The following is a 13,410-nucleotide window of genomic DNA, read 5'->3' on the forward strand; positions in this document are numbered from 1 at the left end:
AGGCGGCAGGCAGCTGAGGCCTCCATTCCAGTAAAGAGCTGAGCTCTGCCAACAGCTATATGAGCGAGCCTAGCAGTAGATTCTCCCCAGACCAGAGCGTTTGAATGAGACCACAATCCAGCCAACGGTAGCACCACAACTTCAAGTGAGACCTTGAGCCAGAATTACTAAGTACAAAGAGTAAAATCAAACCATACTTTAGAAGAAATGAGAGTGGAAGGTAGTCCTAACAATTACAGAGATCTACAAGTAACTCCTTGTAGAAGTCTTCGTTGCTCTGTTGGCTGGTATGTCTTCCAAGGCTGACTCTCTAGCTCACATGCTGGTCAGTCTCTAGGACCCAAAGGACCAGAGTCACACTCTTTCTCAGTTCAACCCTTGAGCTCTCTAAAATTACCATTCTCCGGTACAGCCTCGCACTGCACTTCCTCTTATTCAGGTCATGGCATAGCTTACTTTGACTTGCTTTGGAGCTACTTTAATAGTGAGTTTCCTATAAAAAAAAAAAAAAAAAAAAAAGTCCGGAACTTCTCAAGGGGTGAATTCTCATCTGTCATATTTATAACCCGTCCTTCTCTCATCTGAGCATTAAGCTCAGCTTTACATATATATACTAGGTACACTACAATACCTGCAGAGCCAATCTATAATAAGCCTTAAATTATGGGTTTAGGATCTACTGGCAGCCCCAGCATCTACAGCACGCAGTATTAGCTATTACAGGCATTTTAGCACCACTCAGTATTTCACGAGTGAATGAACGTTCATGTAAAATCCTAACAAGGATTTAATTTTCTAGACTCTCCATGAGCTTCCTCTCCAATTTTAGAATCTCCGATTTAGAGGAAATGAGAACTCCTGACCCAAAGTCCAGGGTCTCTAGTGGAATCCTGTTGTATCTACATATCAAGTGTTTCTTCTGGTAGTGCTTACACCCACAGCAGCCGTTGCCCAGGATCTGTACTGAAGACCAGGGAGCAGGGACTCCCAGGCAAGAGCGGAAACAGGCTTCACATGGATTGACATTCCACTCATGTTGCTGACTGTGTGCAAGCCTCCTGCTCTTCCCAGCAAAGCTCGTCTTGCAATAGTATCTATGTCCAATAGCACTAACTGAACACTCAAATGAGGGAGATAAAGGGAGATTCAGCTAATTGTATTTTTCACTGGTTTTGGAAGAGGAAAACTCATCATCAGTCATGATTACAAGCTTCCCTTGTGGTCTCAACAGGACAAGTCTAAGCTGGAGCCATTCTGAAGCATCCTGTTGACAGCAGATGAATGAGCTCTTAATGTGCTGTTTTGATCTGTAATGCTTTCAGGGGGATAAGAGCTGTTGAAAACCTGCCTGCTTCCTTTGGTTCCAAAGAATCTTGAACTCTGAGTCTTAAGGAAAGAAAGAGTCTCTTGCATTTCTAGCATTACTGGTTCTCACTGAGGATAAAAGATGCTATACAAATATCCCTACAACAGGGCTAACCCTGTGAAGCCTGTGACTGTCCTCAAAAGTCATTTTTTATGAAATAAGAGAGGAGTCAGAAAAGTGCAGTACTGGTGTTCACTCATCCAAGAGACCAGCTAGGAGATGCCTTGGGGCAATCATACTGGGACAGTGCATCGTGGGCTGGGCCCCTTGGAAGGCAGGAATCTCCATGTTCACATGGAAGGAATCTGTTATGTCTGTGTCTGTGTGTCCCCCCAAAGCCTCATGCGGTCATGCAGGCTTTTAGAGTTTGATTGATTATGGGTGTGAGAGCTACACCCTCCCTGGGGTAGATAGTTTGCATATGTAAGGGAGAGGAAGAGGTTGCTTGCGGCCATTCCTCCCTTGTGCTTGTTGCTTTTGCTGTGTTCTGCCACCATGAGCTGTAGCCCTCTGCCATGTGCCACTCCGTCTTGTAACCTGCCAAGTATGGACTGAAACCTCCACAAACTGTAAGCAAAATAAACCTTTCCTTCCTTAATTTTGGGTGTCAGGTATTTTGTCCCAGCAACAAGAGAAAAGTAACCAAGACAGAACCAACACCTTTGCTGCATTCACTTATCATAAATCCACAGGCTGTGTGAGAATGAAGCACACGTAAATGCCAAATGAACAGAATATTGATCCTGAGTCCCAGCTGAGCTTGGAAAATATAATTCTTAGATGCAGAGAATTCAGGTCACTTATGAAGGAAGACCTGGGAGCCTGGAGGAAAGATGGGGCTGTACCTGGGGGTTTGGGGGTGAAAGGATGGGTGGCTACAGCCAGGACCCACTAGCATTCCAGGGACTTTTGTGGGGAGGGCTGTGCTGACATAATGGCCCATGTGGATTTGGGGCAGGAGCAGGAATGTCCACATGCTCAAAAGTGTCTTTGGGAAACTCCTTCTGTAGAAGTAAGAAGTAGAGGAAAACTGAAACCACAAACACCCTCAAAACAAACAACCAAAAACCAAATCTCCGATGACAAGAAAATCCCAGAGGGACAACAGAAGAGCACACATCAAGTGAGTTTAGGAGGAAGCTGGGAGCCGAGGAGAGAGGGTGGGGCTCTACCAGTTTGGCTGACGGCTGGTTTGCTCTGTGCATTAGTCTCTTCGCCATTTTGTGCCGCCTCTGACACAATATAAAGAGGGAGTTCAGGCCTGACCTACTGGCAACACCACACTTACAATGACGAGAGACTGCAGATGTTCTACCCAGAGCTGCTGGTTTTCTCGACATGCACACTGTGAAACACTTCTGCCTCACTCCAGCAAGTTTGCCCATAAATACATTCAGTCCCCAAATTGCTTTAATTACAGAATGGGGAAATTGCTTCACTTGGCGAAAGGTTCTTCCCAGCTCTGCTAATGGCAGTCTGCTATGCATGGCGTGATGGGATTTCTTTTGTTTTCATTTCTTTACTAAAAACTATCAAGCTTTTTGGTAGCTGGGAATTGGAAGTGTGTGGAACTGACATTCCCTGAGCCCATCCAGGGCCCTGTGGGCTGTAGCTGCCTTCAGAACGCACACACCACTCCAGTAGCCCCTGGCCCCACAGTGCGTCACAAATCAAAAGTCACTGGCGAGGACAACACAACTTGACACGGAAGGCACAAGGGTGAGTGGCCTTCTTGGGGCTCTGTACATGGAAACAGGAGCCTCAGGCAAAGTGCTCTGTGTTAAAGTCAGACCTCAGTACAGTGAGACAGAATCTACATCTCTTTCCCTCTGTCCTGTGGTGCTTCTAAAAGTGTTTTGAGAGCATCCAAATATCGCCTCATGTGCAGCCAGCAGACATTCTCTGAGATTTCCAGCACTGAGACTCGCTATCACCTAGAGAGTGGGGCTGAAGATGCTTTGTGGGGCCATGTTTCCCCCAGTGCATATCAGCCCATGGGCACTGAACAGGGGTTCACATGGAGCAGTAGTGTCCAGCACAGGCTACAGGCTCTGGAGGCTGAGGGGCCCAAGTCTGAATGAATCTTTGCTAGTAAATTTAAACTCCTGGGCCTCAGTTCTCTTTATCTGTAAAATGCGGGACAATAGCATGAAGATCAGACATGGTCGTTATAAAATCTGCAGCACAGCGTCGGGCAAATAATCTAAGGCAGCAGTGTCTGACCTTTTGGGCACCAGGGACTGGTTTCTTGGAAAATAATTTCTCCACAAACTGGGTGGGAGAAGATTGGTTTTACAATGATTAAAAAGTACATACAACCTAGATTCTTCACATGCACATGCACGGTTCACAGCAGGGTTCGAGTTCCTATGAGAATCTAATGCTGCCAATCTGATAGGAGCTCAGATGGTAGCTGCCTGCCGTTCACATCCTGTTGTGCAGCCAGGTTCCTCATGGCCCAGGAATTGGGGACTGCTGTTCTAAGGGATTAGCACTGCTAGTACCCACCTTCACCCCATCACCACCACCACTGCTTGTCAGGGCCTGCCTGCACTGCCCACTTATGCTGGGGATTTCTGAGGGTCACTCGGAAAAACAAGAGAGCTGGAAGAATTCCATCTGCCACCTCACATGAGGGCCACAACGATTTCCTTCTCTTTCCCAACCCGGAGAAATATGATAGTGAATGAGTGGCAAATAACACATAATTTATGATTTAAAAAAGCACCTGGATCCAACCTTGCACCTGCCACTTACTGGGCAAGTGACTCTGAGCAAGCTCCGCAAATCTCAGACCCCAGTGGCTGGAAATGAAAGTGAATAATGCACGGCGAGCACATCCCAGCCTGCAGAAGCAGCTCAACCTGGCCGGGCGCTGTGATGATTTATACTGTGGCTACAATCCAACCCCTGAGCCCTGCAGTGCAGGTGGGGCTGCCCAAGAAATGTCCCAAGAGGGAGAGGGTCTTGGGTAAAAGGCTGAACTGAAGCAAGGCGGAATTTGCACAAATGTGCTGTGCTTCTTCACCGTAAAGATGTACTTCAAGCTTTTGTCTAGGCCACTCCTGGGACAACAATGCATGCCATACCAAAAGTCCAAGAAAACTAGAAATCTGAAAAATTAAAAAGAAGAGTTTGGAAAAGTGGCACTGGTGATTGCCTTCTTTACATTTTGGGGAATATTTGTTTGGGGAAACTTTGCTAACAGTTTGAGAAGATGACAACACAACACAGCTAGCTGGAAGTTTAATCACATACAATTGCTTGCGGTGAGTTCCCTTTCCCCAATGGCCTCATGCATATTCATCACTGTAATTATGGCACTGAAAAAATCCACGACTAATTATTCCATGTTCCCCATCATTCATATGCCTAGAAGTTTTGCATAATTACTGTTGAAATTAATTGCAAGTTAGTTAATTTTATACTTTGTCCTTTCAATACTTAATTGAAAATTAATTTAAAAGAGTAAAAAAAAAAAAAAAAAAACCCTCAAAAAAATCTACAACAAAAAACACCCTCACTGGCCATTATGGCCAATCTGGTTTTTTAGACTTAACAATGTGATAGGATAACTTCTAATCTGAATGCATGATTGTGCTTGTCAAGCTATAACAAAGGGTATGTTAGTGCCTCCGAAATACATCCCTTTTCTACCATGAAGACATGATGGGTGGGAAGGCCTGACAGTGGGCTGGCCATCCTCCGCTGCTATCATGAGATGACTTGGGATGTGCATTTCAGGGCTCTAGAGAAGCCCACAATGTGGAATCCATGACCCCAATAAATTTTGACCCATAACTATCTCTAGTGTCCATTTTGAACTCAGTCTGAGTGGAAGAAACCTCGCTCTCAGGCCGAGCAAAACAAAACATTTCTTTCTCCCCATTCTGTCACTGCATTCTGCCCCAAGAGATATCTGAGCCATTCCCACTCATCTGTATGGGACCAAGAAGGAAGTATCTACTGAGTGCTTCTAAAAAAACCACTAATCCCATCACAAGGGCTCCACACTCTCGACGTCATCTAATTACCTCCTGAAGTTCCCATCTCCAGTATCATCTCATTGAGAGTTAGGACTTCATTATATGACTTTGGAGAGGATACAAACGTTCAGTCCATAACGAGTCCAAATAACATCCAACTCACTGAACTAGTCACCAGTGCATTTCCTCAATTCATCTTCTAAGGTTGCAGGTGTCTGTCTTCCTCGGACCTTGGCACGCATCACTGTGCAGGATGTGGTTCTGTCCTGCAGTTTTAGGACAGTTTTACGCATGGACACTGAGTTTATATCTCATATCCAACCGAGTGCCTACTGCAGGGCATATAACCATGTCATCTCCAGAGGTGTCTTAACCAACTGGATAAGGGATACTCCCAGCCAGCCTATGGGGGAAGCATCACTGGTACACTTGGACAGAGAAGAAAAAACAAGTCCAGGGTGGTGAAGAAAGTCCTTCAAACTCATCCAGCCAGTAAATGGCAGGGCTGGAAGCTGGTGGAAAACATTCTCTTTCTACCACACCATGTTGCCTTTCTATCCTCTTCCTGCTGCTCTGCCATCTTGACAGATCAGGTTTTATCTCCTGCCAGCCATATATCCTTCACATAAGGGAGATGAGATCACATGCTTTTCTTAGCCCTCAGCCATGAAACCTGCTTATCATGAACTCAATGTTTGTATATTCCTAAAAATCACATGTGACACCGTTCCCTAAAGTGATAGTATTTGGGATGGGGCCAGTGGGAGGTACTCAGAGTCAGATAAGGTCATGAGGGTAGAGCCCTTACGATTAGTGCTGTAATAAGAAGAGGATCCAAAGAGCCTACTCTTTCTCCACTTGAGGACACAGTGAAAAAGAGACTGTCTACTGGCCAAGAAGGTCTCCCAACCCCAGGAACTGAAGGGCCACCACCTCGATCTTGGTCTTCCAGTTCCAGGACTGTGAGGGATACACAGGTATTGCCCAAGCCTCCCTGTGCCTGATAGGCTGTAAAGGGGGTCTGAGCAGAGTACGACACTGCTCCACAGTTTATCTGAATGACCTTGGTTGGTCAACTCATACATTTTAAAATGACTCAGGGTTAAAGCTGAGAGAGTGTAAAGGGGAAGAGAAGGGGAAATAAAGTCAAGAGGTAGAAGATGGGTATTTGCAACAAAAATAGGAAGCTGGATGGGCTACAGGTAAAAAGCTAAGGCTTTGTGCCTACTGAACAGCTGCTGTCCACCACTGGCATGAGCCAAAATGTGTGCACAGATGTGAAACCAAAGCTTTCAGCTCCCCTCAACGATATGCAGACAGGGCCTCATCGAGAGAGCCCTGTGCCTCCACCTGTACTGCAGCGAAGAATGAATCACCCTGCTACTGAGTAGCTGGAGAGGAGGAAAAGGTGGGAGCCAATTCACACAGCACACAGCCATTGATTTTTTAAATTTCTGAATCCATGAAAGTAACTCCTTTCAAGGTGACTTCAGTCACCCAAGCCCTCAGCAGTTTCAGGGCAAATATTTCATCCTCCAAGAGGCTCGTAAGATTCAGGGGTCTTTATGACCTCAGGAGCAAATCCTGAGTTCAGGCTCCAGAGATATAAGAGGGTATTTTGTGAAGTAAGGTGAGGTACCTGTGTGTACATTTTTCCTGAAATGTGCAAACACAGGTTCCCATTCCAGGTTAGCTCACCAAAGCAAAACACAGCCATAAAGCTTCTGCAGACCGTCTGCACAGGGACAGAATACACTGCGGGGTCTGGGTGCCAGAGGAGCCTTGCAGATGCACAGAAGCTCAGTCACAAATGTCTGGAATGCCGTCTGGAGGGGAGTCTCAAAGAGCTGGTTCTGGGAGCAGAAGCACCCAGTTTCAGTGGAGACGGGATCGATGGTGCAGGGAGGCAAGGGAGAGATGAGACAGAGCTGCAAGGTCCACGGTGGTTGGGGCTCTGAGGAGTTTAGTCCCAACTATGATACTCTTACACAGTGTCTGCAGTATGCCACTTGGGGGAGAAGCAGACAGCAGTGAGGAGGATCTATTTAAAGAGAGTAGGACGCTATTTTTGTTGATGAGAAGACATGTGTGGGGGTGTCTGTTTTTCTATTCTTTCATAAAAACAATGTGGAAAGCTACACACAGTAAAAAGGCTACTAGTGGTTATCACTGATGACAGTTACGGATGATTTTCTGTATTTCACGAATTTATCTGAATTATGGCTACTGCTTCATTCAATCTCAGACCAATCACCTGCTCCATAGGAATGACTGTCCATTGATTTTCCTGACTAGGACAATTTCCCTTATTTGTGTTCATTTGGAGTTAGTTACCCATCTTTGATTTAAGCACACTATGGTCTTGCTATAATCTTTTATTGAGTGCATGGAAGAAGCTCTGTGTTCCATAAGGACAGGAACCACAATGGGCTTATTTCAGGGGATAACTTTGTTTCTTAGTAGCAATCATGATAATGACAACAACAGCAGCAATGGAAAACATGGCAGTGAGGACAGCTAGCACCCAGTACTTGCCAAGTGCCATATCTAAAGGATTTCAGAATGAAGTAAGTATGATTGACATCCCCATGTTACTGACAGGAACACCAGCGTACAACAAGGCTGTATTCCAGCTCAACCTCACACAGCTAGAAGGGTAGAGGGCAGGAATTGCACCCATGTAAGTGAATGCCTCAGTCCACGTTCATAACCTCCATGCCACGCTGCCCTTTTAGGTAGCACTGAACTCAGCACACAGACTGTTTACTACATAAAAGACTCCTCATGCATTCCTTTTTTTTTTGGTTTTTTTTTTGGTTTTTCTCCGGTACCGGGAATCGAACTCACGACCTTGCACTTGCCAGGCAGGCGCTTTTGCCGCTGAGCTAAATCCCCAGCCCCCTCATGCATTCCTTTTTACAATCCTCAAACAGTTACTTGCATTTTTGGATGGAAGGCAATGAAAATCATCCCCCTATGAATGAACCTGGAGAATGAGAGAAGACCTTTATTGGAAAAACTAGTTTTCTAGAAAGAAATCTTTACAGACAGTCATGCTTGACTCCAAGGAAAAATACTTCACTTCCTTGGAGTGTCTTCATTTTCCTGAATGTAGCAGGACATGAGGACTGACAGGATCCAACACCAGTCTCTTTAGACTTTCTTCAGCAGGGATCCAGGGCTCAAGTTCCTGTAACTTGATAAAGCCAAGGATTCTGGTTCCTTTTAAGTAGCTAATCAGACGGAAAGACAATCCTTTATTTGAAACCTTCCTCAGTGCACAGTAAGAGAGCCAGGCCCTGGGGAATGGAGTGGGCGTTATCACTAGGGCCAAGACATGCCAAGCGTCTTGCGTGTTGCATGAGGGATTTGGGTAAAACCATGGAGGCATGGGAGATTACCAATTTGTCTCTAAAAAAGCAGGCAGAAGCAGTTATATTTGCATGGCCTTAGCAGAACATGACCGTCTGTGGCGCTAAAGGGCCCCGTGTGCATTGTTAGCTAGAAATATTTAACGGATTAGGATCGTGTGTACTGGCAGACAGTGCTGATTTAAGTTTTTCACATGATAGAACTCCCCTGGGTGAAACTCAACATGCTGGCCCCATTCCAGGTTAAAGTGGGAGATAAAACTGGAACAATTCGGGCTTCTCCATTCATTTTCAACCAAGAAAGCAAGCCTCTCCTTACAGCTTATTGTTCCAGGATTAGTGCATGTAATGTCAGTGCAAGACTGCATACCGATGAGATGGGGCCTCACCTCATTAAGCATTTGATATGATGAAATCACCACCCCATTTCAAAGCCTGCAGAAATCACCATACACTCGACAACTTGTCCTGCAGATGGAATGCAGGAGTACACGCCACTGACTGTTGATGAACTCGCCCTCTCCCTCTCTCTCTCCTGATCATTTTAAAATCAGGAGGAAAAAAAATGTACTTTTTCCTACTCTCTTGTGTCTCAGAGTAAGAATAAAACACATTTTCTACCATTTCTACCACTCTTCGCTCGTGCCAAAGATATTAAATAACTCAGGGAAGCCAGATGTATCCTATTCCTGCCAGATCTTAGAAACAGATCCAGCTACTAGGCAGCTGTGAAATAGAGCAGCAATCTGTCAGGACTGAATTAGGCCAGCTTTCTAGATGGGATGTGTGTTTTTTTGCTTCTTTTGGGGTGGACTTTTGGGTAATAGGTTGGGACGGGCTGACTATGATAGAGATATGTTCTTCTAGGAGCGTTTGACTAGTGGGTGGTATTTCGGGGGGACCTTACTTTTCTTTGCCTGTGGATCCTAAATGTAAGTCGATATAGATCCAGAAGTGTCTGGATTTTATGTACATAGGAATTAACAGAGTGTACCTCTGGCTCTCCTGTCCTTTCTGCCCTTCCACCAAAATCACCATGTCATTGTCTGGTCAAGTGTCCTGGGGAGCTGAGATGGGGAACTACAGAGGGAGTCAGAATATATTTTTTCTTAAGAACAGTGATCCCACGATTTGGCTATAAACAAATATTCCCAGGTGTTGGCCTGACAGGTGCACAACCTGTTTTGTGACCCTGTAGTCTGGCTTTCAGAATCATTAGCCATTTTTCTCCCTGTATTAACGCTCAATTCCTATTCAGTTATTCTTTCCACACTCTGAGCTTTGATCACAAAAAGCTACTTGAATTTTTGAAAAGGGATTAGATGGTGAGATTTCAGGAGACAATAGACAATCAATCGGAACAACATAAACGGCCGATATCAGAGGATTAGCTGGAGCTTGCAATGTGATAAACAATGGCAAGGTGTGACTCTAATTGGTAGTATTCATGGCGTGCTTCGGGTCCACAAGAAAAAGGGCTTCAGCCAATGTGCAAGGCAGACAACTCTTTTTAATATGATTCTTTAGGAAAATGCAAAGTCTTCCCTGTTGGCTCAACACCTTCCCATTCTTACTCTAAATCACGAGGATAATGATGATGATGGTGGCCGCTGACACTTACTGAGGACTCTCCCTAGGCTGACATCTTTATGAAATGTTTCCTTTGGATAATCCATCTCCTTTCTTCTTTGTAGTAGCCCTACAACAGACACATGTCTATCACACCCACCTTACAGATGATAAGACTGAGTGCTGTGGGAACATGCCCAAGGTTACCGGAAGTGAGACAAGCCCAGTGAGTGGTAGTCTGCAACCCACTGACTTCAGTCTAGTACCTTCTCCGCCTGGTTGTTAAATCTGAGTAGGCAGGAATCATGTCTGTCTCGGTCACCACTTACAATAAATAAAGTAGCACCTGCCACAAGGAAAACCTCAGTAAGTACATCATCTGTTCAGTGAACAAGCAAATAAGTGGATAAATGAGTCAAGGATAGCAAAACTTTATAAAGAGATCTAGGCATCCTATATGAGCATGAGTCCTAATTTGAGACAGGATAAAGCTCTCGCTCTGGTGTGTCCTGACTGCTTAAGGGTACAGCTGAGTCTTAAGGCAAATAGATTCATTCGATCTTGCGAGCAAAAGATGGGCTGTGTCTGTTGGTGCAGGCCTATAATCCCGCCCCTCTGGGAGGCCCAGGAAGAAAGACAGCAAGTCTGAGCCCAACTTGGGCAACCTAGTGACTTAGCAAGATCCTATCTCAGAGAGGGGTGAAGGTGGGAGTGTTGCTTAGTGTGAAGACCTGGAGTTCCATTTCCAGTACAGAAAAAAGAAAAAGACTTAAAGGTCTGGGAGTGACCCATATACCTGGAGGCGCATTTACGAAGCTACTAAGAGGATATGGTGGGTGTTGGAGAGTTGACAAATATTCCTGAAGCCCTTTGCAGATACACAAGAGGATTAGACTTCCCTGTCCTGCTACAGTTAGACCCGGCTAGGTGACTTGGTTGGCCTGCGAAATGTCAGTGTCTACATCAGCTCTCCAGATGACTAAGATAAGAGCTTCTCTACTAAGCCATCATGAACTCTCAGGGTAAAACCTGTGGTGTTTGAAACTGCATACCTGAGTCAGTCTCACCACAGCATGACCTGGCATCCATGGACTGATACAGTGGGGTAAGATACACAGATGAAATACTCAGGCCCACCCTTAAAGAGCTTATCATGCAGTGAAGCAACAAACCACACACACACACACACACACACACACACACACACACACACACGAAAACCAAAATCAGAAGAGAACTGACATGCAAGCAACTGTACAGCAGATGTGCTACCAAGCAATTTATGTAAATTGTATCATCACATTCTCAAGGGTTACTTTACCTCTCAACGTCCCGTTTACACATTCCCCATCTTGGCGTGAGGACTTTGAACAGGAAAATAGCACTCCTCAGGACTCCCAGTGGCCGAGCTAAGACTCCATTCCAAGTCTGTCAGCCCTTCCAAGCTTCAAGCTCTTTCCCAGTGGCCTTCCTGCCTGGGGAAACTGACTCGGAACTGCACAGGCCACAGCGGACTGGAGCCCAAGGTGCTGCCAAGACAAGCTGTAAAGGGATCACAGGGGCGAAGGTGCAGCCAGGCAGGCTTTTTGAAGGAAGTGCGTTTCATTTCAGTTCAGTTCTTAAAGCAAGGGATGCTTTTAAGGGGAATTTGGGGAGAGACCATGCCCAGCACACAGAGGCAGTAGCCCCCTAGGTAGATGAAGGAAAGAGACCGCTTGGACAGTGAAGGGGAAATCGGGAGGTGCCAGCCTGACATTTTAAATAACAGGTGGAGTGGGTCAATCTTATATCACGGAGGGCTCCTCCACAGGAGCGGGAAGTAATAAAAGCAGTGTTTACAGAAGGTTGTTCCAGCAACAGGACGAGCTCCAGCAGGAAAGAGAGGGAGACGCAGGGTAGCCAGTACTGTGTTCGGGCGGCCAGGCGGAAGGGAAGCAGGCCTGGTAAGGATGGAGGCTGCGGAAATGGAAAGGCAGGAAAGTAATAATTACCTCCAGGAATGGCGCTCTAGCTGCTTGCCGGACGTTGGACTAAGCAATTTGTTCACATCAGCTCCCAGAATGTTAACAGTAATCTCCGGATGCAGTAAGTAACCATTTTATGAATGAGAAACCGGAGACTCAGATTTAGGACATCTGTAATATTAATACTGAATGAACAGCTAATAGGGGAGAGATGCTATTTTAAGAGCACGTCTTAGGTATTATTTAATCCTACAACTCAAATATTCCAATTATCCCCCTTTTACAGAAGGTAAGTGGAGGTTCGGGGAAGTGATACAGCTTACTGTATGTCAAATCCAGCTGGTAAGTGGAAAGGTCAGGATTTGAACTCAGGGGTGGCTCCAAAGCCCATGCTCTCTGAATGGCTGCACTAATGAAATCGTGCACTTGGCGTTGTGGTCCTGATTAGCGGTCACACTTCTGGGAGCAGTGGGAGGGTATAGTCTTAGAAAGGAGCCACTCCTCCAAGGGGTGCCAGCAAGATGGTATGGGAAACTTATTCTGCTTGTAAAGGATGACGCCATAATCCATCCTTGGATCCAATCTCCAGTTGTGGTGGACCAAGATGCTCAGAATTGAATTTCCAATAAATCACTCATCCTATAGTTATTCTGCAGAGAAGAAAGTCAGGTCACAGGCTTCAGAAAAGTTCCTATGCATCTGTGCTTCCACCATTATGGTAGTCCCAGGATCAAGTGGGTAGGGAGGGGTTCTGCAGGCCCGGGCTACCTAACGCCAGGCTGCAGGTACTTGAAAGAGGTTTTTCTCTGACAGCTCACTTTCGACGTTCAAATACCCTGCAGCCCAACTGTGCGCACCAGTGCATTCTTGAAATTCTGCTCTGTTTTACCACACCGCATGTGCTCATGGTTTACAGAGTCTAAGAGTTGTTTAAAGCCTGATAAAAGGAATTGCATTCCTTGCCCCTTGCCCCCCAGAAGCAAGCATTTTCTACTATTTTAGATAGGTCTCTTGATACGTCAGTTCCCTACCTCCAAACAATATGCTCAGCGTATTTCTTTTTGAGTTCTTATTTTTAGGAATTATCTGTTGTCCTCACACACTGAAAGATGAGGATTTAGCTCTGTCTCACTACCACACACACACTCCTTCTT

The 13,410-nt window shown here is 45.6% G+C and overlaps 1 protein-coding gene across 1 annotated transcript in view; it reads right to left on the reverse strand.

The window, feature by feature from the left end:
- Ldlrad3 (low density lipoprotein receptor class A domain containing 3) overlaps positions 1-13,410 on the reverse strand; it is a 176,076-nt gene that overhangs the window by 27,997 nt on the left and 134,669 nt on the right. The gene's annotated exons all lie outside the window — the stretch shown is intronic.

The sequence above is a fragment of the Chinchilla lanigera genome, unplaced genomic scaffold, assembly GCF_000276665.1.
Source record: "Chinchilla lanigera isolate Chin_1 unplaced genomic scaffold, ChiLan1.0 scaffold00021, whole genome shotgun sequence".
Lineage (NCBI taxonomy): Eukaryota > Metazoa > Chordata > Mammalia > Rodentia > Chinchillidae > Chinchilla > Chinchilla lanigera.